This window comes from Corvus hawaiiensis, chromosome 13 (genome assembly GCF_020740725.1).
Source record: "Corvus hawaiiensis isolate bCorHaw1 chromosome 13, bCorHaw1.pri.cur, whole genome shotgun sequence".
NCBI classification, from domain to species: domain Eukaryota; kingdom Metazoa; phylum Chordata; class Aves; order Passeriformes; family Corvidae; genus Corvus; species Corvus hawaiiensis.
Window position 1 is genome coordinate 1,583,967 of NC_063225.1, and position 24,761 is coordinate 1,608,727.

At 39.1% G+C, this 24,761-nt stretch overlaps 1 long non-coding RNA gene across 1 annotated transcript in view; it reads left to right on the forward strand.

The window, feature by feature from the left end:
- The window catches only part of LOC125332472, a 251,308-nt gene that overhangs the window by 46,919 nt on the left and 179,628 nt on the right, over window positions 1-24,761 (forward strand). Inside the window, exon 4 of the long non-coding RNA XR_007206505.1 lies at window positions 12,676-12,867. This is a non-coding gene — a long non-coding RNA (uncharacterized LOC125332472). The remainder of the gene's footprint in view (window positions 1-12,675; window positions 12,868-24,761) is intronic.

The window sequence follows — 24,761 nt, forward strand, 5'->3', positions numbered from 1 at the left end:
AAGGAAGCTGCAACTCTTACTGGCTTTTGTCTTATCCTTGCAGCTTTGTTGTAGCACAACAAAGATCATTAATCTTTTGTATTATTAAGAGGCCTGAATCAGGACACAATTTCAGTGGACACATACAAACAAACACCACCTCCCTTCTTTTTTGTGGAAAGACTTTACCATTACAGTGAAATACAAAAGGGCTGGCAGGAATCTCCTGTGAGGAGCAGCTAGGGACTTGGGGATTATCTAGTTTGCAGAAATGAAGACTGAGGGATGACCTCATTGCTCTCTACAGCTTCCTGGGGAGGAAGGTAGAGAGGGAGATGCTGAGCATTTCTTGATATCCAGTGAAATGTTCAAATCTGCTCTGGGGGAGGTTTAGATTGGACATTGGGAAGAATTTCCTTACCAAGAGGGTGGTCAAACACTGGAACAGGTTTTCTACAGAAATGTTCCCTGGGCTGGTCAGTGTTTGAGAGGCACTTGGACAATGCCCTCAACCATATGGCCAGAGAGCAGCACTAGATGGTGGCTGCAGGTCCCTTCTGAGCGAAACAGTCTGGTCTGTTCTTTGTGAGCCAGCAGAGTGAAGGCCTCAAACACAAGGGATGAGAGCAGCCACTCTGCAAGGCTGGTCCTCTGTTCACCCTTAGCCTCATCATCACCTGCATCATCCTGCAGCCCTCTGAGCAGGCGAGGTGTTTAGGAAGGGACTGGGAGGAAGACAGTGATATTGTTGTTTTCTGTGGTGTTCATGAAGATTCTCATCCACCAGAGAAGGAAGGATGAAGCCAAAGATGCTTTACTTCAACTTTGATGAGCAGGTAGAGGAAGATTGATTTTCCTCACTGAAGGTGGAAGAACCCTCTCAAGACACAGCACAAGATGGTGAAGGCAGTACCACATTACCCAGTCAGTGTGACTGAGAATGCAGCAGCATCTCCTGTGCACCTTTATTTTATTACATTAGAGAAAGGTGGTAATGTGGTACAGGAGATGCTGGGGAGACACAGCCTAGAAAAAGAATTTTGAACAATAAGAAGGAAAATAGATCACGGTTATATTGTGTAGAAATAATCTGTGAGACTGTGAAGAGTCCCAAACCAGTTCCTGCCATACTATTTTATTTTTACAGTGCCCAGTGAAATGCATATTCAGTTTGCTCTGTCAGCATTATTTACAAGGCATCTTCACAATGGCATTCCTGCCCTCATATCCCTGTACTTGCCCAGGCTTTAAGTCAGTTAGTCAGCAAATAAACATTATAGAAACCTTCAGGGTTTTTTTTATTTTCTATGGTGTGCTTTTCCCTGCTTCATCTGATATTGCTGTTAGATCCACTGTGCTACTCGTACAGGGCAGCTTGGAGCCCACCACGAGTAAAATTCTGTTGTGGAAATTACAAGTTATAGTTCCAGAGAACTACCATGTCTTTTGGTCTGAGTGGAGGATTTGTGAATGTTGTTTTGTTTAAAAATAATTGGTTTGATTTAGAATATTTTTTGTTTATATCACTTCGGTGCTTTCAGTTTGTGTGGTTCCTCTTGAGATCTGGCTGGGCAGTTTTCTAGAACCTGCCTTTGGGCGGGGCAGCACATGCTGATGGTGTCCCCCTTGCACCTCTGCAACCACTCAGAGTATAAAGTGGAGAGATCAAGTTTTTATGTTCATTACCCCTCTCCTTCCCAGCTCTTTTACTTACTCATCGTAGAGTGGGTAAAATATTCAGAATATTTGGAAATATTACAATGTATGGCTAAGGACAAAAAAGTTAGAAGCTCCATGTACTTAGAGAGCCATCCAATTTATGAATCTGGTTTCTGCGTTCCCTGTTCTTGGTTTCTTCCCTCAGCTCAAAGCTCTTCTGAGATCACGCTATTTGTTTATCTTGATTTCACAAACTAGATGTTACTCTTATAAACACAATATAGAGCAAGCTGCTGTATATTTTGGAGCATAGTTCTTTGGCCTGTGAGTGGATTTCTTAGATAATTCTATAATTATCCAGTGAGGGTTTGAGAATGTCCTGCAAAAAACTGTGTCAACATAAAGGAAGGTTGTTAGTTTATTTAAATTTCACCAGAATCCCACTACATAATCCCACTACAGGCAGGGGAAAAGTCTTAGATCTAATCTGAAATTGCTTATGACCTTGTTGGGGGAAGACATAGGAAAATGAGTGTTTCTGTTAGTTTACCAAGAACAGCCTAGTTTCTACCAGATTAAAAATGTAATTTCTGAACATCCATAAAAAAGTAAAAAACTGAATTATAGCTCAGATTTTTCTAGATTTTTCCAGTGCGTCAATGTCACCTTCAGTCAGTGATTGCAGGGAAAATGCCAGATGCCCAGCAAGTAAATAATTTAGCTCAGGCTGTGATTGTTAATTACGATCAGTCCTAAAGAATTTGGTAGAGATGATGATCTCTTCAAGCCATGAGGAAAAAAAAATAAATCGAAGGGATTAGACAAAGAATGTTCAGAAAAGGAGAATAAAAGAAAAAATTCCAAAAACTTCCATCAGTGAAAAATTATTGCAATGAACTTTTTATTATAAAGTACTGAGGGACAAGTGTTAAGGGGTAATTTCCTGAAGGACTGTTTCCAGACTCTAAATTCTTTATGCAAAAGAAAGTGCTAAAAGGTAATAATTAATCATTCCCGTTCAAATCTTCCAGGCATTGCATGAACAAGATTTAGCTGCATAAAACCTGTGGCTAAATCCCATGCCATGTTGAAAAGGTATATGATATTATCTCCATCAAAAAACCCAGTGCCGTGGCAGAAATACTGGAGCCAGTTCCTGTGGGAAAATGGTTGTGATCTAAGGGCTGTCAACTGCTCTAAGATATCGTTCTCATTTCTGTGTCTCCACATTACTCTCAGGTTTGGGCTACAGCACAATGGGGTTCACGTTTTCTGTTTACTGTGCAGCATTTGATCACCCAGGAAAAGGAAGGAGCCAGTAAATATATGATGGATCCCTTCATGTGTGGACCCTTAGTTATAGGGTAGACTTGTCACATTAGGAATTATTATTTTATCATTTCATTGTGTGACTGCCTGAAAGATTGATGACCTCAGAGGTGTGTGTACAATTCCACTACAATTCCATAACATTAAAGTGTTTGTGCTCTGGTTTTTTTTTTTTTTTTTTTTTTTTTTTTTGTACATTCTAAGGCAAATCTGCAATATTATATTGGGATTAAAATATCTATAAGTTGTGTTCCTGACATGTTATTGGCACGGTACTGTAGAACTACTGCAGTAGAATAATGTAATGCTGCTTTTGTTTGTCAAAATGTCTTTTCCTATTAGCAAAAGAAAAATCTATTCTTTCCTGCTGCTGGAACTTCCTTATCCCCAGGGACCCATGTGGAAGGTGGTTTCCAGAGAAAACGTAGAGGTTTCTGTCCTATTTCACACTCTTTCCCTCTCTCTCTCTCTCTCGTTCTCACAAAAACGTTTTTGGATACTTTGTAGTTTGAATGAACACGGAGAAGGAGTCATTGTACATGGCTACCATTCACACAGGCATGATGGGGATGCACACTTGGCTGGTGCCATCAAGACAGTGCCCAATCTGGTTTTATTCCAAAGGGTCCTTTGAGAAGTGTTCTACTGAATCTGAGATGTGGAGTTCCTGTCAGGAGATGGGGACAGTCTTCTGCAGGATATATTTAGTCTTTTAAAATTGTGGTTTTACATCACCAAATTAGGCAGGAAAGATAGTGCTATTTAAAAAACAATGCACAGAGTTAATGGATATGCAGGCTGAACTTTGGGTCCAGAGGATTTTAAAATCCCTCTGAAATGTCAGCTTGATATTAGTGTCTGATTGCTAATTGCTTATTTAGTATTGAAGTATAACCTTGATTATAGCCTTCAGTATTTAAATGACATAAATATAAGAGAATTAATAACGAGGCTAGTAATGGTGAACAGGCCAGATATCTTACCAAGGGTAGACATCTCATCTTGGTGAGGTATTTAAAATGAGAGCAAATTTCCTCACCATACTTAAACCATTCCTTCTCCTTTAAAGGGATTATTGGCTTTCTTTCCAGCTGTTATTATGTTTCTATATACTGTACTAATCTGTCTCTTATTTGACATAATGTAACTCATTTTTTGGGAAGAAAATACATGATGCAGGTTATTTTTGCATGGTCTCTAAGTATGCTGATCTGTTTGACCTTAGTGTATTCCTCTGCCTAGGCAGGACTAGCTTCACTTGCAGTGTGTTTGAGCTTGAGTGACAGAGGGGCTGGTTTGAACTGAATGTGGTTGTAGAGCACTGTAGTGACTTCATTCTGTGTGTTGCTGCCCTTAGTGTGCATGGACAGGCCAGAGAGAACGTACTGAGAATTTACTGCATCAGTGGTGTTTGCATGGTTCCTTCACTGCCTTCAAACAAAGCTTCCCATCCCATGAGGGGCTTCATGGCTGTGTGTCCTCTTCTGCTTGGGACTCTGAGAACAGCATCCCCCACTTTGCTCCTCAGGAGCTGGTGGGCAGCCAGAATTGATCCCTTTGCCATTGTGCCCTTGGAGGTGGCACCAGCTGACAGTGCTTCGTAATTGTACTCTTTGTTTAACAGCCACCCAGGGGTCTGCTGAGGTTCTGGGAGATTTTGAAAGGAAGGATTGAAAGGAAGCCATTCTAGAGGCTTTTACTAGAGAGACGAATGAGCACTGAACAGTACTGGTGAGGCTGGAATTCTTGTACAAAGAAGCAAAGCTGGCTCTGTAGCAGTCAAAAACTCAGATAATTGGTGGCAGTGCATCCTGTCCCTCATCTGCTTCTGCCAGGATGCAGCTTGTGCTGTCATCTACTCGAAGCAGATTGCAGTGTCCCAGAAGTTTGACCAAGCTTCAAAGCTTTGACTATCGCAGTGGAGAGCGTTGCCCTCAGCAGACATCCATTTGCTCCTAATGTGGAAAATACAGTCTGCAAAGCTAGTTTGTTCTTTTTTTCAGAGTTCTGGTCTACAGACATGTTCTCTAAAGAAATGCCATGAAGTATGGTGATAGCTGCTGGCACAGCAAGAGAAGAGAGAGTTCAGACTAAAGTCATCAAATAGAACAATTTAGTAGAAAACCTTTAACGGTGCTTTTTAGCTCATTAGAAGGAAAACACTGGGTCAGCCCTTTTAAAATTGTATTTTCAAAAGGGTGGCAGAAAACAGTATAGCATTTTTTCTGCAGGTTCCTTCTGAGTGGACTCCTTTGAGTAGCTAAAAGAAATATTATCTCCGTTGTTTGAATGTTGTTAAAATATGGGGCTGGTTTTGCAATCAATTTCTTATGCAGTGCTTTGAGTGGGTGAGAAAGCGTGCTAGGGCAGTGTGATGGGTTATGACTTCAGACCTTGAGGAGCTGAGAGGCTGGCTAAATACTCCTCTGGAGTTCTGTGCTAAGATACTGTCTGTCCTTTTGAAGGACAGATACTGCCTGTCCTCCTGTCTTCTTCCTTTTGAAGAACAACAGCTTAATCTATGATATTCTGTATTCCTGAATTATTTAGGAACACATAATTATGTAGGCAAGGAAAATAATTCAGTCTGAATGTTCATCTCAGGAAAGTTCTTTCAGGTCACCTGTTTGATGCTTTTTCATACTTTTTTTCAAAAAAGAGAGTGTTTATGAGAAGGGATCCACAGATCCTGCTCTTGGTGAGATGCTGGTCCAGAAAGGAGTCTTGGTTTTAAAGAACTTTGACTCCACAAGTTCTGTGGGCTTCAGCTTCTGTTGCTATATTTGAGGACCAAGTTTGTATTTGGAGCCAAGAAAACGCAGTAAAGCCATGTGAATTGCTGTTCAGTCCTGGCACAACTGAAAGGCAGAGGTTATTGTTTGCATCAGCCACGCCACATCTGTTTCTTCTTGCTACCTTCACCAGCTTTATCAACCTAGATAAAATAAGAAAAATCTCACCTTATTGCTCAACCATGGCAAGCTGAGGCTTTCTGAAAATTCAGACTTGTGGTTTTCTATTGCTAGATGATTAGCTAGTTTTCATTTATGCCTCTGAAAACCTACAAAGACCACAGAGTATTTAGTTAGACTTTCTCCTTTTTGTTTAAAGGAGAAGATTCAGGTAATGAGGGCTGTAAACCTGTGCAGAGATGCATGATGGTAAATTTCAACATACCCACTGGTGCTTTGAGATTGCTTTTATCTTTATCTGTGCTCACACCTCAATTTTTTTTTCAGATTCTCAGTTTCCAGTAACTTAAATAACCAGTCTATGTAAACTAAAAAAAACCAAAACCAATGGAGCCAAACAATAATTTCATTGGCAATCACTTAGCTGAAGATTATTAGTTGTCAATCATTTTGGGGCTAAGTTTTTCATACCTCAAAGACCAATAATATATAATTTAGACTTGTGAATCACAGGATCTTTTGGAAAGTTGAACTAAAAATCAGACTATGATTTTGCAAAAAAACCTTTCAGTTGTTCAGTGAATCCTGATGTTGCTAACATTAAGAGGGCAAAGCACTGAGGACCTTATTGGTTAAAGTTCATATCCAATAGAATGGGACTCTCTGATGTGACTGAGTGTTTTTTATTACACGGGGTTTGTTTGAAGCACATCTTTCTCGTAGACAGTACCCCAACAAAATGTGTGGTATCAGTAGGGCAAATGTTAGAAAGTTTCTGTTTTTTTCCGAGTGGTGATCTCAGTCTAAATGGCCAAGAGCATTTCCATTGCATTCTATGTATTTTTATTTCTGGATTTCATTGTCTATTCATCGAGAATGCCTGGAATTGCAAAGATAATGGCATTGAAATAAATGCTATTAAAGCACTTTAAGAACTTCTGGTAAACTGATTTATATGCAGCAGCTGTGGGGTAAACTGAAACAGTAATTGACCCCATTGCCCTTTTCTGGTTGTTGAAGGTGGAGTAATCTCAGGGGGACCTGTTCATCTCTGCCCCACAGTGCGAGATGACTGCAGAGTCATTGCAAGGAATTCAGGTTTAGGCTTATAAAGATTTGTCACTAGCCACTGGATATCATTGGGCTCAATAAAATCAACAAGCTTATAATTAGTCTGAACTATCTAACAGTAACCTAATTTAAAAATGCAAATAATAAAAACATCTACCATAACATTAAAAATTTCTTAAAATATTACAGATTCAAGTCACAGGAAAGAGTGCTGATCTTGAAAAGCTTGATGCCAATTATGTGCTTCACTGAATTAAAATGAACTCATATTATTAATAAAGACTCAAATGATCTAGTCTGCTAGTCCAACCTTTCATCACCTCATACTTTCATTAGAAATGAACTTTTCAATTACCAACTGTCTTTCAAAACTTAGTACTGAGTTCCAAAATTAAGTTTTCCAGACTGTGATTCAGTCACAGGAACTTAAGTAATACAGAACAATCCTGCAGAATTTGACACTGTTACATGTCATTCTCTCTTGCTGCTTCTTGCGTCTTTTCACATTAAGTGATCATCTTGTTCGGGCCACTGACAGTGGAAACTAAATCCAACTGAGCAGGGACTTTTAGAAGAATAAGACTCAGAAATAACCCAGATATATACAAAGAGTAACATCTATCGAAGGTAATACTGAAATCTGAAAATTGAAATGCAGCTGTCAGCTCTTCTGATGACTGCCAGAAGCAATGGATGGAATGAAAAATATTTGAGAAATCTTTGCGCGTTTTCTTTTACAGTTTGAAGAACATTTCCTTATTGGAATATTTTATTCTAATGATCCGAAAGGAAATCCCATTGATTAAGCTGAGAACATTTGACATGTGAACCATTCCTGGTCTTAGTGAAGTTCTTGTTCTGGGAATTGGTAGATGAGGGTTCTGCAGCTAATTTTGTACTGGAATTTTTGTTCAATGTTGAACAAAATCTCTGAAGATTTTTATAGATATTCAAGCTGCCTGTAACACTCCTCATTACTTTTAATGTCTATTTTTTATCAGACTATAATACTACATACCATAGTTGGTGGGATTTGTCTTAGGCGGGTCAGGTACTCTTAATCTGGGAGTTTTAGTTATAACCAAACTATAGAAAATAAAAATTAAAATAGAGATTGTCAAGTAGTTATCACATACATTTACACCCATATCTGCTATGATACATAAGCAATTATAAAAAAAGAATGGAAATATTGGAGTGTTTTGCAGAGAACTCTGTATCAAATGGCTCTGCAGAAGCAGTTGCATCTTCTCTCCCAAAGCAGTTCAAACACTGTGTTTGAGCTAAATAGATTTACTGTAAAATTAATGGTGATCTATAAGGGAGAAAACCAAAAAGGTTAATATGGTGTGTTCCTGGAAGTTCTTTTGAGCTGAGTTCATGTACACTCAAGGACGTCAAAATTTTTATTGAGAGCTTACTTTTTAATTTGAATGTTGTATTTTTATTTAAAAAATTGTAAAAAATCTGTCAGGAAAGAGTAAAAGACTTTGGAAAATATTCAAATAACTATTTCCTTAAAAGGTAAGCCAAAAATACAAATGCTGATTGCCTCAGAAGAAAGTAGTAAAATTATATAGATTATGAATCTAATAGGAAATTGGAGAAAGGAAGAAAAAAACCACCTTAGAACAAAAGCTTTAGCATTATATAATGACATTAAGTTGCAGGATATTTTGGTGGGGGGTACCGTAAGCGACACAGCTTCTGTGCCTCTTACTCCTCCGGCCTCATTCCCAGCTATCTCCTAGCTGGGAGTTGTTCTTCAGCAGCTTCCTTCTCCTGGATATTACTCTGGTCTCTCTGCCCAGAAGTCTACTTGCTCTCCGTTTGGCCTCCATCTTCTTTCTTCTGGCCCAAGTTTTCTGGGCCTCAGTCTGTCTTTTCCCTGCACTTACACAGTTTCTTTTCCATTCCTCAACCTCCTCTTCCCAGTCTGTTCCCTAAAAGATTGGTGCTCTCCCTGGATATTTGAGTTTGAGAGCTGCCTCTTGTGTGTTGCTTGGACTTAGTAAGGCGAGTATTGAAATGGCAGCAAAGACCTCTTGCCTTCGTTCAGATTGTTCGACTCCGATTTGGCACTGAGCTGTAATTGCAGAGAAGGACCTTCCCAGGCCCCTGGAGCACGTCCAGTACAGACAGAAAGGTTGGGAAGTAGAGCAGCTGAAGTTCAGGAAGTACTGGCTGTGCACAAACCACAAGGCTTGAAGTTGAACGTTTTTGAGCTGCTTTTCATTGAGAGTGCAAAAGGCACAAGATCTCTGCCAACTTGCAAGTCCTTGCTCTAAAGCATGGGACTTTTTAAAGAAAAGACTTCAGAATCTTTTAACATTCTAAGCAAATGCTGTTTCCCGTTGCCTTTTTCTCAGGAACGGCTGCAGTATTTTGACTGAAATTGTCCCGGAAATTCGGGCCAAGGGAGACACATCACCCTGATGATCCTAGCTTTCTCCGTGGTGCCAGTGATTGAGAACAGGGTCTTTACTAGGGGCACTGTGCCAACCTTAATTGAATTGTATTCTGTCAGGGAAAGTCTTTTTCTGTCTTTCTCTGCAGGTGTTTAATTCTTAATTCCTTTACTTTCAGTACCTGTTCCTTAAAGCTTGTTGCTCTCTTCATCTTTCAGTAAGCAAGCAGTGACATGAGAACACTTGACATCTGCAGTGAAGTCTGGCTCTCAGTTCCATTTGAAACCCAGCACAGGAAACTTAGTTATCAGAATCCTTTTGAGTAAAAATTATTATTATGTGGGAGGAGCTCAACTTGATTGTTAGATTGCCAAGCTTTGTGCAAAACTGTTTACATTTACAAGCCAGCAAAATTGATGTGGAACACTGTGATACACAACCAAGAACTGCTTTTTTTCCCGGTCTCTTTCAAGATAGAATTTTTTCTGTTGTCTGTTTTTCATTAAATCCAAATGACTACCATTATTTATCAGCTATTTCAGAAAATGTTAAAGGTTATATTGGAGAAGATTTTTTGATCTGAATTTTAGGTTTGTTTACAGCACCTTGGTTCAGAATTGCTGTTTTCGTGCTGGGAACACTTGAAATCACTCCTAGGTACGCTTGCATTGAAAATATGTATGTACACATGTTTAAATTAGCATGTTTGTACTGTGATAAACACAACTGAGCACAGTGAGCTGGCAGGGCATGTGCTCTTCCACGTGTGGCTGTGCAGAACATTCACTGCTCCTCTACCTATGTGAAATATCTGAAACACTTTTATGCAAAGATATTAAATGCAATAAGTTTCTAATTCCCAATTATAAAGTTTTGATGTTTTTGTCAATAGAACCTTATTTGTCTTGCCCTGGACTTGGAATAGCAAGAAAGACTGCATAAGCACAAAGAATTTGGAGGCACAAGAAGGACTGAAAAATCCTTCATGTAAAAAGTACAGATTGAAGATTTGGCAATGGGGTACATGGGCATCTGTTCCTAGACACAGCCTTGTGCTTAGGCAGGGCTGATCGTGATTGAGTTTGGTAATACTTCTGGTCTCCAGCTTGTGTGGAGCCACCTAATGAAGACCAGATCACCTGGCACTGATTGACACAACGTTTAACTGAGACATGGAGGAATGACAGGATGTGGAGGCTGACTGACCTCCCCATAGGGCCCATATGGTTGAGCTTTCTGGTTGGTTTATATATTGAAGACAATGCACAAACTGTGTCTGTTCTGTACTCCCTGTGTACCTAAATGAAGTATTTTGTCCTCCAGAATTATTACTAAAAGCTTGTTCCTCTGCTTTATTAGTTGTTACATCATGGGAAGATCTGCTTTGTCCTGTCTGCATACTGGGTTCTCCTATTATCAAAATGTACCCTAACACCATTTTAAAGGGAAGATAAAGACTGAAAATGTAGCTTTGTCTATTATAATTTTTCAACTTTATAGTGTGGTTTTCTAAAGGGCTGAAGGTATTTGGTGACATTTACTCTATGTGGAAGAAGCTGGAGCTGGTAAAAGGTGTTAACAGAGGATGGAGAGCACGTATGCATCATAAACTTTTTCACAATTTAAAGTTTTTCATTTTGAGGCAGTCCATCATATAATTTAATGTCATGATGACACTAACAGTGAAAATGCTCCAGCTTTCTTTATTAAATTGTTTGAGCTTTAATAGCAAGTGCCTGTGATGACAACTTCCAGATCTCCTGGGAAAGTGTGGTATGATTCAGGAATGTCTGTCACCCAGTGCTGTCTTGTTTATGGTGTAGGTATTTTTTTCTGAGTAGCAGCACTTGTCTGGGATGGCTATGTGAATTACCCCTTATGAAAAGACCTAAAATATTTCTATTACTTACTTGCAATTACTTGTATTAAAACATTTATTGCAGCATTTACTATTTCAAAGGCCCTAAATGGAATTATCTGTGAGAAAGTTCATTATTCACAAAAACTATTTTTGGAGATGTTTGTGGTCAATCAGTATTATTTTTCTGTATCATTTACATTAGAAGTGAGCACGTGCCTAAAAGATAAAATGTCATGTAAATTGATGACTTCCCATAGCTGGTGGTGGAAAACGGGGTATGTAAAGTTGATAGCACCCCACCCTGCCTCCACTGGGAGCTGCTTCTGCACACTTAAGTTTTAATTCTGGACTCGTAACTCTGAACTTCCAGACTGATTCTTTAGATTGGAACTGCCAGCTGATGGGCAGGGGGAAGGGAGTTTATCCATCCATATGAAATATCAAATAACATCCCGAGATGTCACCTCTTAACATTTTGCTTAAATGCCATGATATTCTAAGCAGTTGCCTGAAAATCGTGTTGAAATGGAGCCATTTGCAAGTTTGCAGACATCTATTAATGGTTACTGCTGATAAATGACAATGAATAAATTACTTGAGGAATAGCAAATTTTCTTAGTGTAATGTATTCTAAGACCTGCAACTTCCTCCAGCAGAAGTTTTTTTCTGTAAGAAGTGTTTGTGTGCTTTGAGCTGAGTACAGGCACTCCCTTACTGCTCTGAAGTGGGTATTTATGAGGAGTTTACATATTGCCACAGAAGTTTGTACTGCTGATTTGTGCAGGACAGGTAGGCAATTTATTTTGGGCTATGAGCTCATGGGCAAGGCCTCTGAGAAAATTGTCAGTTTGTTTGCTACGTGGGAAACTTTCTTGTGCATGTTCATACCCTGATATATGAAACAAGATAAATTGCATTTTTTTTTACTGAGAGATAAGCACCCTCACCTGTTTATGAGCTGAAAACACGCACAGTTACCATGGAATAAGTGATGCAAATTAGTTTTCTCTTTAGCAAAGTGTTTATGTGTCTATTGTCTCTCTGATAAAATTGCTTCAGAATATAGTACCATCAGGCAATTATGGAACTGATATGGGAAGGAAAGTTTCTCTTTAATCTCCATCAAATGCTAATTATAGAGCAAAGGGGTTTCAGTTCTAGATTTATTTTTGTAATGCTTTGAAGCATGAGGATGCATGCTTTTTATTCAGTTCTCCTGTAATAAACTTGTACTTCTCCTCATTATCCATAGATGTCTAACCTGTCTAGTGGCTGGTATGAATACCTAAAAGAAGGAAATTAAAAATTCGCTTTCTGTGTTCTTTCATGCTGATGAAACTCAGTGAAATGAATAATCATTTAAGCAAAATACACAAAAAAAAAAAGGAGTAAATTTAACAAAATTCAAATGTATTTAAAATTTCAACCCCTTTCTTTTACTTTTTTCCTTTTGCAGTACTTGCTGTCTCTCCTACAAATCCAAAGAGAACATATGGGTTATCAGGAAATGGATGCATCAGTACCCTCCAGAGGCAGAGTTCAGTTGGGGAAAACTCTGAGATATGGAGAACAGGTATCAATGAACATAAACAATACTGCTGTGAAAAGAGGGAGTTGGGACTACTCAAGGCTCACGTGAATTCCTACAGTAAGTACAGCTTGAAGGTTAAAGGGGCTCCTTTGGGCAGAAAAGTCTTTGAATAGTGTATTTTTAAACAAAGTCATTTTCATAAGTGTTGAATCTGAATCTCAAAGCCAACTTGATCTGTGTAAAATTCAGCCAGAGGATATCCTAGTAAGTTCAAAGTGAGGCTTAATGGAATTGCACCTTGATGCAGAAACCCTTGGTATTTTTGTGGCCAACAGTATTTTAGGAGCAATATGGCATTTAGATAAAATCATTAGGAAGGAAATGAGCAGTGTGAATTGTGAAGTTCTTTATTTGGCAATACTGAAAAGCAGATGTGAAACACATGGCTGAGAGATATTATGCAGGGTTTTTTGGGGGATTTTTAAATTTAAATAAAAAGAAATTCAACTTCTTTTGTGAAGGTCAAATCTGGAAAGAAATACGAGATGTAAATAAAATATGAGATGTTTTCTTTGGAACAAACAATACATTTAAAAATCAAATTTCTATTTAGAAATGTTAGAAATCAGTTCAGCATTGTTTTGCTATTTCCTTCTTTTTATTTTGGCCAGGCCACACTTTTTTAGTCAAATCACTGTCCAGTGAGTGAGGTTTTTTTCCAAATTGGTTAAAGTCTGAATGAGGCTCAATTTTACAGCTAGACCTATGAATCTTTATGATATCAGCTCAAGTTCCAGCAGCTAAACACGATTTCAGTTTTTGTTGATTGGCATACGAGGGGCAGGTATAATGCTTACAACAAAAGTTATAAAAAAGAATGTCCTGCTTTTCTATAGCTGATATTCACACTCATAGTACAGATCTCTGCATTTCAGTTTGAAAAGCAGACCTGGTACTCTGGAGGCGATCTAAACCAACTTTGTGGTGTGTGTTCTTTGAAACTTCTATTTATTTTAAAACTCCAGAGGGACAAAACATCTGTTTTCAGCCTGCTGAACACAGTGAACTCTCTGTGTTCTCTTTCACCCTTTTTCATCAGGGCTGCTGTGATACCAAATCAGTGAGAGCTCAGTAAGGTGTGATAATACATGATAAAGTCGCTGAGAGTAGGAATTGCCAGGTGAGTTGATTTCTTGCAGTATTTTGTGTCCCGACTGCTATTTGAAGTTCTAAAGGAGTATCTGTTTTCCATTAGGTGCTCGTGTTTTATTTGTTTCCTATGGGATACCTGCTTGGTTTTTATAATCCATTAGCATCTGTTATAAAGAGATTATGTATTTATAACCTCAGGATAAACCAGTAATTATCCTAAAGGTGTCATTGACACTCTGCACTGTTAAGAGTACCAAAAGACCTGTTCTGATAGGTACACTGGATAATCTGCTGCCCTTTTTATTGAAGAACCTCAGGGGTTTGTATTGGCGTTTTAAATGTCATATATGTTTGGAAAACCCTTTTTGCCTCATGGTTGGATATAATAATTAAAAGATAGAGATAACAATACAGAAGATATCTCCTGTGTATGCTCTTCCGTGCAACTGCAGCACAGTTCCTGCTTTAGATCCCTCTAGTGTACAAACATAGGAAGATGCTTTTGGAAGGCAGTTATACCTTAGGATGTCCATTAGCATTTCCCAAAGCAATTTGTGTCCTTTCTTGTGTGACAGAGATATCGATCAAACGCCTGCTGAGTTAAATGGTCGCAGCTTAATCATGTAAACTTGTGGATTGTGGATTCTACTGCTGGGAGTCAATGCTGTAATATTTCTCTACCCTTGACAGAGAAATCAGCGTGCTGATTTCTGCCTGCCTTCCAGTTGATTCTTCCAAGCTCTGTGCCACAGAACAGTGTACAGTTATGGAATTCTTAAGAGATTTTGTTGCTGTATTATTTCTGGCTGCTGTATCTACTGTAGCCTGTACAGACTTGCCTTTTGCCTCTTTTCTGGTAGCTGTTCTGAGAAGGGAGAAAACCTTCCTGCTGCTAAGCGTGTTATCTGCACGGATGATCTGTCTGTAGTGTTCTGAGGAAAAGTCAAATGACAATATGTCAGCTTTTCAGTTCGGGAGAAATTATCCCACATTACCTTGGCAGTGGTAATAGTTTACAACGTTCATGGTCTGTAATGGGCTGTTTGCCTTAAAGGGCTTTGACAGTTTTGCTGAACTTAACGTGTACTCAGCTAAGGGATGATCTTTCTTCACTACATCACTTGCAGTTTGAATAGGTCACATTTTGATAAGATGTGTTTGATTTACAAACTGTGAAACTGCTGTATAAAACCTCCTTTTTGCTTACACGTCTCTCAAAAGATTCACTGTATTATTCTGAGAGCAAATACCTAATTATTTGCTGCTGAAAGCCATGTAAGAACACCTCTCTCTATTTCTGAAATCCTTTGGTGATATCTGCCACAGTAAGTTTACATCCAAAATGAATAATGCAATGGAAAGCGATTTCATTTTGTGGGTTTGTTGAGCTGGGGTCTAGCTTTGTCATAAGACCAAAAAAAAAAATGAGGTCAGTGCCTGGTGGGGGAGGTGTGTGTTGGGAGGCTGTCGTCAGTGCTTTGTTGGGCTCCATTATATCCAGGTCTGGAACATTTGCTGATGCCACTGATACCAGGTCAAGCTGTACAGGTACTTCTACACCTTTCTAACAAAGGCCTCCCGGGAGAGTTCCTCTGAAATAGTTTCTTCTTACAAGGATATTTCTTCCAATTACATATAGCAGAAAATAATACTTAGAAGAAAAAACTCTGCTGGCATGATGGATGGAGCTTGCCTGTGCTCCTCTGACCAGTATCACCAGATACTATTGCTAGGGCTGCCAGGAAGAGGTGTTTTTGGTAAGTCTTGCACTGCAGAATGGTCTGGGTTTTTCTGCGGGGTTTGGATGTCTCTTAGAGTTGTATTCAGGGAGAAAGTGTTGGTTATGACAGAGCAGGCAGCACAATGAGGTGATGAATCATCAGCACCATAATGACTGTGATTTTAACACCTCTGCCAGGATCCTTGGATAGAGTTTAAGGCCTATTAAAGTTTGTGTAAAGAGAAAAAAGCAAAATGAAGAAAATATGTTTAAGAACATCTACTGTTATGTAAAATTTCTCTGATGGTGGATACGAGGTTAATATGAGGCTGACTCTCTTCACACATAAGCATTTGAAGCAAAGTCATCTGAAGCTGTCATGACAACACAAAGCTCCAGAATGGCTCACTTTGTTTGCCATTTAGAAGATTATCTTAACTGGGCACCACCATACTGTGAACATGAATGATGAAAAATAATGCTGCATGAGCATACTGCACAAGAGAGCGTAATGAGTATTTTAATGCTCAAGGAAAGGTTAATGAAAAAGGTAATGAAAAAGCTTTACAACAGAGAGTAAACTGTTTCCCTGAGTTGGTATCTGAATCCCATGCACAGCTCTTTGGCTGTGTCTTTGGCTATCCTCCAACTGGCAAAGTTACTGGTGAATCATAGCTCTTTGTTTTTAAATGTGTATAAAGTCCATATCCCAACTCCTGTGTCTGCAAGCAGAGCAGCTGAGCAGATCAGCCCCACTGTCTGAGCATCTGACAATGCCCATAAAGTATCGTAAGAAAATGATGCTAATTCTGTTCCACCTGTTGTTTGGATCTAAAAGGGGAATTTTCTTAGATTGGGCCTTCAGCCATCCATGCTTATGTTTGAGAAATGGTAACAGACATTCTGTTTATCACTTGTAATAGTTGCCCATATGCCATGTGTTAGGTGTCAGGTGGAGACATCCTTGCTTCTCTGTATCATAGCAAGAAACACCGTGAATTTCAACCTGGCTGAATTCAGAACCCACAGAGTATGTTCATTTGGCCAGAGGGCATCCCATTAAGTGGCATAAGGAAAGTCTCTTTCAATCACTAAAGACCTTTCTTGCGGTAATCCCTGCTGCTCCTGGGAATTTGAGATGGGAAGTGAAACCAAACCTTTTTCTGGCAGTTCTGTGACAATGCCTCCAGGGCTGCTAATGTATTAGGGAAAAATTCTGCCAAGCTTTCCACAGTGTAACATTTTTGTTCATAAATATACCTGCTGGTTTTAATGACACTTGTGAGATATTGATGCAGAAAGTCAGGGTGTCAGAATCTTTGTTCATGAGTGGCAAACTCATGAACAACTTTAATTCCAGCTGCTTAGAAAGGAGCAAGAAACATCTGAAGTTAGAAATTAATCAGAAAGTTTTTGCAGATAAAGGAAACACCTGACTTTCCCTTTCACTTCCATGACACCCCTAATGATCTGATATTTGCTATACCAGGCACATCATCCCTGTGAGCTGATGGGTGAATTCGTTATCTGTACGTCCATTTGCAGTTCTGCACCTGTTTCAGTGTTGATATTTCCTCTTGTTGGGCTGTTTTATTCCATATCAGTCTAGCATTTCTGTAGTCATCAGGAGTCTCTACCCTTGATAAGAGAGCACTTAGCTGTTCCTTGATAAATAATTAGTAAAGAACACATCAGCTGCTGACATCTTGCTGTACCCTGTTGAATCATATAGGGGAAATTTTAAATGTAGCAAACATTAATTAATGGCTGTCTTTGCTGGGTTTATTATCCATTTCAATTTCCATAATTGGTCTGCATCTGAGTGAATGGAATATTTCCATTCTGAAAATGACTGGTGAGACTCATGTGTTTGCTTTCATTCCCTCTGTGTTTCTGCCTGTGCTCACTATTCTTTCATAACAAAGCTGTCCCCTACCTTGCTTTTTAGTGTTTCAGATCACATAAAGGTGGTGACATTCAACACAGAGATAGCACATTTGTTTATTTTTCAGTTTACTGAATGCATTTCCCAACAAAAATTTCAGTGGGTGAAAAAGATAACAGAGAATATTGAGCATAACAGAAACAGGGTTACAGCAAGTGAGTTCACCAAATCCTTTGGACTGTAGCTAATGGGATGCCCTTGCAGATGTGCTGACAAAAGGGCTGGTTTAAGTCCTGCTCTAGTTATGCTACCACAAGCCACACTGACTGCAGGGTGATGGCCTCCAGACTCTGCAGGCAAATGCTCCAAGGACAAGGGCAAACCACAGTTACCTACTGCTGGGACTTGCAGCTGCAGCCATTGATTTCCTGGTGCGCAAATGAGAAATGACATCAGATGAGCTTTGTGCTAGAGACTTGATTACATAGGATGCTGCACCAGACAGAAAGGATTACAGAGATGTTAGGTTTCTAAGAAAACGTAGCACAAAAGTCTAGGCTGTACCTCTGTCAGTTGAATCTGACAGCATTGGTCTGCCAGAAAAACTTTTGAAGGTAAAGACTCCAGTCTGACGTACTTTGTTTACATCGAGCTTATGGTTGTTTAAGATCTGGGTTTGGTGCTGCATATGTTTGGATAGAGCAATCTGACTGACTTCTGGTATTTCAGATCTTAACAGCAATTTAGCTGCTTATTACATGTGCACAATCCACCAAGTGCACATTCCTGTCTAGGTGCTGTGAATTAGCTATAGTATATGAATCCCAGCATGTAATGCGATAGCATTTTATTCATGTTGGAGGTAATGACTGCATTATGTATTTCATGCCCAAAGAGAAATAGCATGACTTCAGGCAACAGAAATTAACAGTATGAAGCATTATTGTTTGTGATGTTGTTGATGTTTTAATTGCTGATCATTAATCTGTGTTCTTCAACTCCAGTGTTGGTGAAATTATAATTAGTCCAGTGTGTTTTGCTGAAATGTAGAAAACAATCAGTCTGCCACTAATGATAGGGCACATGGGACTCTGAAACTGAGTATCAAGTCAGTACTTCTATTCCACAGTGCATAATTTTTTTTTTTTAATGTGTATATTTTTGGAGTAAAATCGGGAGAATAACTTGCACTAAAGAAAACTCACAGAATTGAAAAAAATTCACATTAAAACCTTGCATATTTTATTTATTTCCATGTAATGACATAATGATGTAAGTCCTGTGCTACGGTACAGTGGAAAAAGGCTTTGGACAGACATCATTCTGGAAATGTAAATAATGTCATAGTTGGTCCTAAATGTGGCCTTTACTCTCTCGTATGCGTGTTTGCCTAGTCAATTAGAAGTTCATATACTCCACTTATTGTGTTACTTTTTTATTCAGGCAAAGATCAATTTCATCACAAGTTGACTCTCATCATAATGCATGTGCACCTGTGCAGTCCTGAAATGTAAAACCTGTGCATGTGCTTCAGGATTACTTCTGCTGTCAATCCAAATGTAGCTCTGCTCTAACATCATATCATGTTCACTTATGTCAATGCAAAAGGAGTTGAAAAACTGCAAATTCGTTGTATGCCTGCACAACTTGGTCAGTATGAAAGATGTTCACAGAGGAAATATCTAAGGGCTATAAAGCAGCCATTATGATTTTGCATTGTCTGCAGTGGCAAGGCTTTGCCTGTGTGGGAAAGATGCTCCAGCAAACCAAGGTATGACTGTAAACTTCCAAAAGTGAGTTGATGTAAATCCAAGTGTGGAAGATCCTTATTTTATTCAGTTTAGCTCAAATCAACTGGAAGCAGGTTTTAATTTAACAAAACAAAAGAGCCCTTCAGAGGTGACTGGTGACTGTCCCACTGAGGGTTTGGCACACTGCAGATACAATGCTTCAACTGCACTGAGCTCACACTGCTACATTTTGCCTTTACAGCATCTATAACTTGATCTGGGTTGAGATGAAGTCAGTGAGATACTGCCACCTGCTACAAGAGAGAAGCTTGAATCATTCTTTTAATGAGGCAGGGGCCAGTTCTGTGTCTAAATATTTTATCCTGACTAGGAATCCATCCCCTTCTGTTTAAAGAATAAACTTATTTTCTATTTAACACTGACTCTGTAAAATTCCATGAATCTACTTTCTCCAGTAAAAAAAAAAAAAAAATTGTATTCAGGTTTAGCACAGAAGCAAACAAGTATTTATTGAGAAATTATTTGGTAGAATTCTAAACCCAGATGTTTCCACACTAATCTCCATAATCAATGATGACATTCCTATTGCCAGAAGACACATGAATGTCAAGCTCTTAATGACTGATGCCTTCTGGTTGGAAGTGTCAAGAGAGGGGAACAAATAGCCTTGGCTACTGTGTGACTTAGGAATTGCTAAGAGGTGCCCACTGTTGGTGTTAATCCATCCCAACTGCAAAGAAGATTGAGATTGGGTAGCTCTTCAAATGAAAATTGATGTAACAAACTTTGACAGATATGTCTTTTGCTGGTGTTGTTAAGACAACACTCATTTCATTGATTCATTCAGTATTATCATGCTGATTATAGGTCGTGCAGAACATCTACACAACCTAATCAGTTCTTTCCTTCCTTGGCAAGTACATTTTTTGTGTTTCTGTGAGATTACCCATCTCCCCGAGTGCTGAGCAGTGGCATTTCTTGGCAGGATGTGACACTGCTTTTAATAAGATACACTTCAAAGCATTGTGCCACACCACGCCAAATATCACTTGAAAATAGCATAAAACCTTTCACTTTCATTTCTTTGCTTTTCATTTTTTAAACCTTATCTTGGAAGCATTAAAGGCAACCAGCTTTTTGGCTTTCATACTGTCTGAAGATGTAAGTACAACAATGCTAATGCCAAAATGACGAAAGAATCAGAATGAAAAAGTCCCTGAATGGAGAAAGGGTGGGAGGGAAGCAGGAAAATGAGCAAAGAAGATGAAAAAGGAGCACTGAGGAGAAAAACTATTTCTTAATTACACTATGAACTTTCTCTTGTGAATCTTGGATCTCACCCTAATTAAAGTAATTGGCATGTAGCAGTGTGATACAGATGGAATTCAGACACTGTACTGGGCAAAGAGGCTTTAAATTTGCATTTGCTAGCTAGCTTGCAAAAGAGCTCTTTTTTTTTTCTCTTCCATTATATGCAAAAGGAAGAGAGGGATTACATGGCTGCTAAGAAAGAGAAGGCACGTGAATGCAAATATCTGAATTTTTCTTTAGGCTCAGTATGTTCACCTTGCGTTCAGAAGGAGTCAGATCTCCTGCAGGGATGTTCCTTTGGTAAATCCTCAAAATATCTTAGACTATTTAGTTGTTCAGGGGAGCTTTTGCCTAGTCTGGAAGTGTTGAAATAAAGTACCATGGAAAGGTTAAAAACTGACTATATAAGAAGTATAGTACAGGACAAATAAAAGAACTTATGAAAAATGAGGAATAACCAAACCTGCAGGAAACAAGAGCCATGAGCCAAGAAGTAAGAACAGGAGGATATGATAAATCAAACTACAAAGCCAAAGAACAACTTTGCTTGAACTTTGTGCTCGTTAACATAAGATCCCTTCAAACTCAGCTTGTTCTGTGATTTTGTGAGAGTACCCACCCACAGGTTGCCCTTACTCCCATAAACCCCTTCCTCATCGAGTGTGAGTGGCAAAATAAGTGTGCATTGTATCTTTAAACAGATGAGGCTGCAAAGACAATGGCTCCAGAGCTTTAGGTTGTTACATACGTGGGAAATACCAAATTTGTGTTATTCCAAGTGTGTAAAAATGAGCACATGGCCTAATGGAGGTGTGCTAGTTTTGTGGCTTCTCCACTTAGCACTCATCTCTGTGCAGATGTGAAATGAAATCAAATGTCTCAGCTCTGTGTGTGGATCAGCTTATTGCCCAGGGTGAAACAACCCTTATTTGGGACAAGAGAAGCAGACAGGAATCACTGGGGACTATCATACTTAGGTCATCTCTGTCCATGACTTAAACACAGAAACTGTGATCAAAACCACAGAACAGTTTCTCGGTAAAAGAGGATCACTTTCACAAGTGACAGTACCCTTTTTCTTCCCCTTTCAACAACAGTTAGGACAACACAGTGAATCCTTTGGAAGGTCAGGAATTTGAATATGGGTATGCTCCCTTAATTTCATCCTGTCACCTGTGCAGGGGCAGAAATGCCAGGAAGCACACTGTTTTCTCCTGTCCTTGTCAGCTCTCTGGCTCTGCAAGCAAAGGAAACCTCAGCTTTTTCTTCTTCCACTGAGCCATTGCCAGTTTTTAATTTCCCTGAACCTGTTGTGAGATCAAAGGAAGGGGTCAGTGGATGGGAGAGCTGCTGCAGTGCAAGCTCAGCAACGGAAATCCAGCAGAGTAGCAGAGCTTCCCTGTGCTCAGTGACCCTTCTGCCAGAGGTGAAATCAGAACACTTGACCCTGCCACAGATGTACAGAGCTGAAGGGAGAGCTTGCACCGGAGTGCCTGGAAGGAGACTCGGCTCTCAACCCTTCTCACTGGGAGCAGGAGCTCTGCTGAAACCTAGTGCAGCTAAGCAGGGGTTTAATTAAAATTACACTAACCAAGCAAACTACAAACTCTGATTAAGAGGTGTAAATCATTATAAAACTTATTCTCTCAGACACTCTTCCTTATTAAATGTTTTCTAGATTTTGTTTTTGATGAAGCAGAACCAGCAGTGATTAGTGGTAATGTCACACATGCTCTGCATAGGTTTAGCATATTTCCTAGCTCTAACTATTTGTTGGAACTGCAGATAGTTTTAAACTCAGTTGGAGCCAGGGACACACAGACTGAGATGTATTTTCATATGTTTTTTTCTGGCCTGGAACTGTATATACAGGTGAGATTTTTCTTCTGGTCATGCTGCACAGGTTTTTGTAATTTCATTAAAAGGCATCCATGGTTGGCACCAAAAATTGTTTTATTTTAAAAAGCTTGAACTGAGTGGAATAGTTGCTGTTAGGATGCTCCATGCTACTTATGGGAAGTAGTTACTGACTGGTCTGTGATCTGTTGTTGCAGTGTGCCTTGGCTTAGGCATCTACAGGGGTAAGCAAACCATGCTTATTAGGTGCAAAGGGAGTGTGTAACATTTGGTAGGCAGGCTCTGGTAAGTTTTGGAATGTTTGGGGTTTTTTTGTTTTGCTGCTTTTTAAAGATACTGTTTTTATGGCACTCAGAGTTCTGAATATAAGCAGAAAGCTGTGAGGTGAATAGATGGTGCTCTTAGTGCTTAGAGCAGCATTTCCTGTTGTCCTTTTGTGTGTCTGACAGGTCTGGTATTTTATGAGGGAAAAAGTTATAATTTTTTTTTTTTTTTAAGTTAGGAAAATAAGTCCAATGAATCCTGCTAAAAGGCAGCCTCATACTGTTGTCATTAATGGCTTCCCCTGAGAAACTGGCAAATTGATAAATTAAGCTTTTCCTCTGTGACAGCCTTTCACACACTCAAGATGTAGCCCCACTTTAGTCTTCAGCAGCAGTAAATCAATCTACTATAGAAATTCTTTGGTTTCCTACCCAGGTACAAAATATATCTAGAAACTTGGTGTGTCAGTTCTCTATGTTTAGCTCTAACTCATTTTAGCAATCACAGGAGGCATAAATTTTGTATTTATGTTGAAATGCATCCCTAATTGAGATGTCTATATTGCTTCAAGCCTTTCTTCTTGAAAACCAATTAATAAATTTCACACTAGAACACAGTCTTTTTATTAAGACTCAATTAAGGAAGATATAATGAAGCCAAACTAGGTGAAGCTTTTAGTGTGTATTATACACAGCAGATCTTGAAAGATAGATACAAAGTCAAATCTCACTTTGAACCTGCTTTCATCTAACAGCAGTAAAAGGTCCTATATGGTGCCTGTACCAACAAGAAGTTCATAAATAAAAATCTAAGCAAAGTGAAATTACCATCCACAAGTAAGAGATGAGTTTTAGTTATGTCCCCTGTGAACATAGGAAATGGATCCTTTTTTATAAAAGCTGATATCTTGTTTCATTAACTATTACCAGTTGCTACTGAATAATTGTAATTTGCGTGCATTGCCTTTTGGTTTTTTTTAATCTCCTCCATTTGCAGACATTGTTGTGTCAGTTGTTCAGCCAAATTGTCCTCATAGAAATACCAAGATGTGAGATAGTTTCTCAACCTTGCATGGGCTATTTAGCTTTAAAAATGCTGGTGGTGATACTTTGAAAACCCCAGTGCTGTGCCCTGTGGTACCCAGAGATCTGAGATGCTGATGGGAGATCCCACCTGTGAGAGGGTGGCAGCAACAGCTGGGACTGACTGGTCTTAGTCTGTTGGCTGATAGAAAACACGGCAAATGTACCTAAACATTTGTCAAAAATCTGGACTTAGGCTACAGTATTTAAGTAAGTTGAAAGTAGTGTAGTTGATGATGATGTCGTTAATGTTTTCAGGCAGAATGTGTCTGAATTAAACACAGGTTTATGTATTATAACTGGGTTGCAGTATGTTTTATCAGTGTAGGCTCTGAATAAGCGGAGTAAGAAATGTGATGAAAAACTTAAAAAGAGAATATAGGGTGGAAGGAAAATTGCATAGGTCATCCCTACAAATCACAGAAGCGTGGACTCACAGCAGCTCTGGGTTTACTGGGAGTTGTAGATCCAGATCTACTAAGTTTTTGCCAGGTCTGAATCTTACAATATAAATCCAGAATGTTGCTAGAACTGAGATTTTGGAGATCTTTTAAATATCTATGAAATTCTATAACAAAGAATACTTTTTTCTGAGGCCTTGGTAGCAAGTCCCATTGTAGTTGGAAATGACATCTCTCACTGCAAGTTGGATTCCTTTCCAGGAGTTCTTAAGTTGTACAAACAGAATTCTTACTCTTTTCTATTTAAAATATATGAAAATTTCTGTGTACTCTCAGCAGGTTCTCACAATTTCTCCTTATGGATAAATGGTGGGGGGATCCCTAACACCAGTCACTTGTTCTAAAGGGATTAATTCCTCCCTAAAATGTGGTCTCTTTGAAGACCTGACATTAAACATTAGCCTCAGCACAAAAGAAGGGGTGACATTGTCAGAAGTGTAAAGAACCTGAGCCTACAGGACACCAGGTGCCAGAATAACTTGAAAATTTCAAAGGGTTTATGACTGTGTTAATTTATTGATCTTAGCA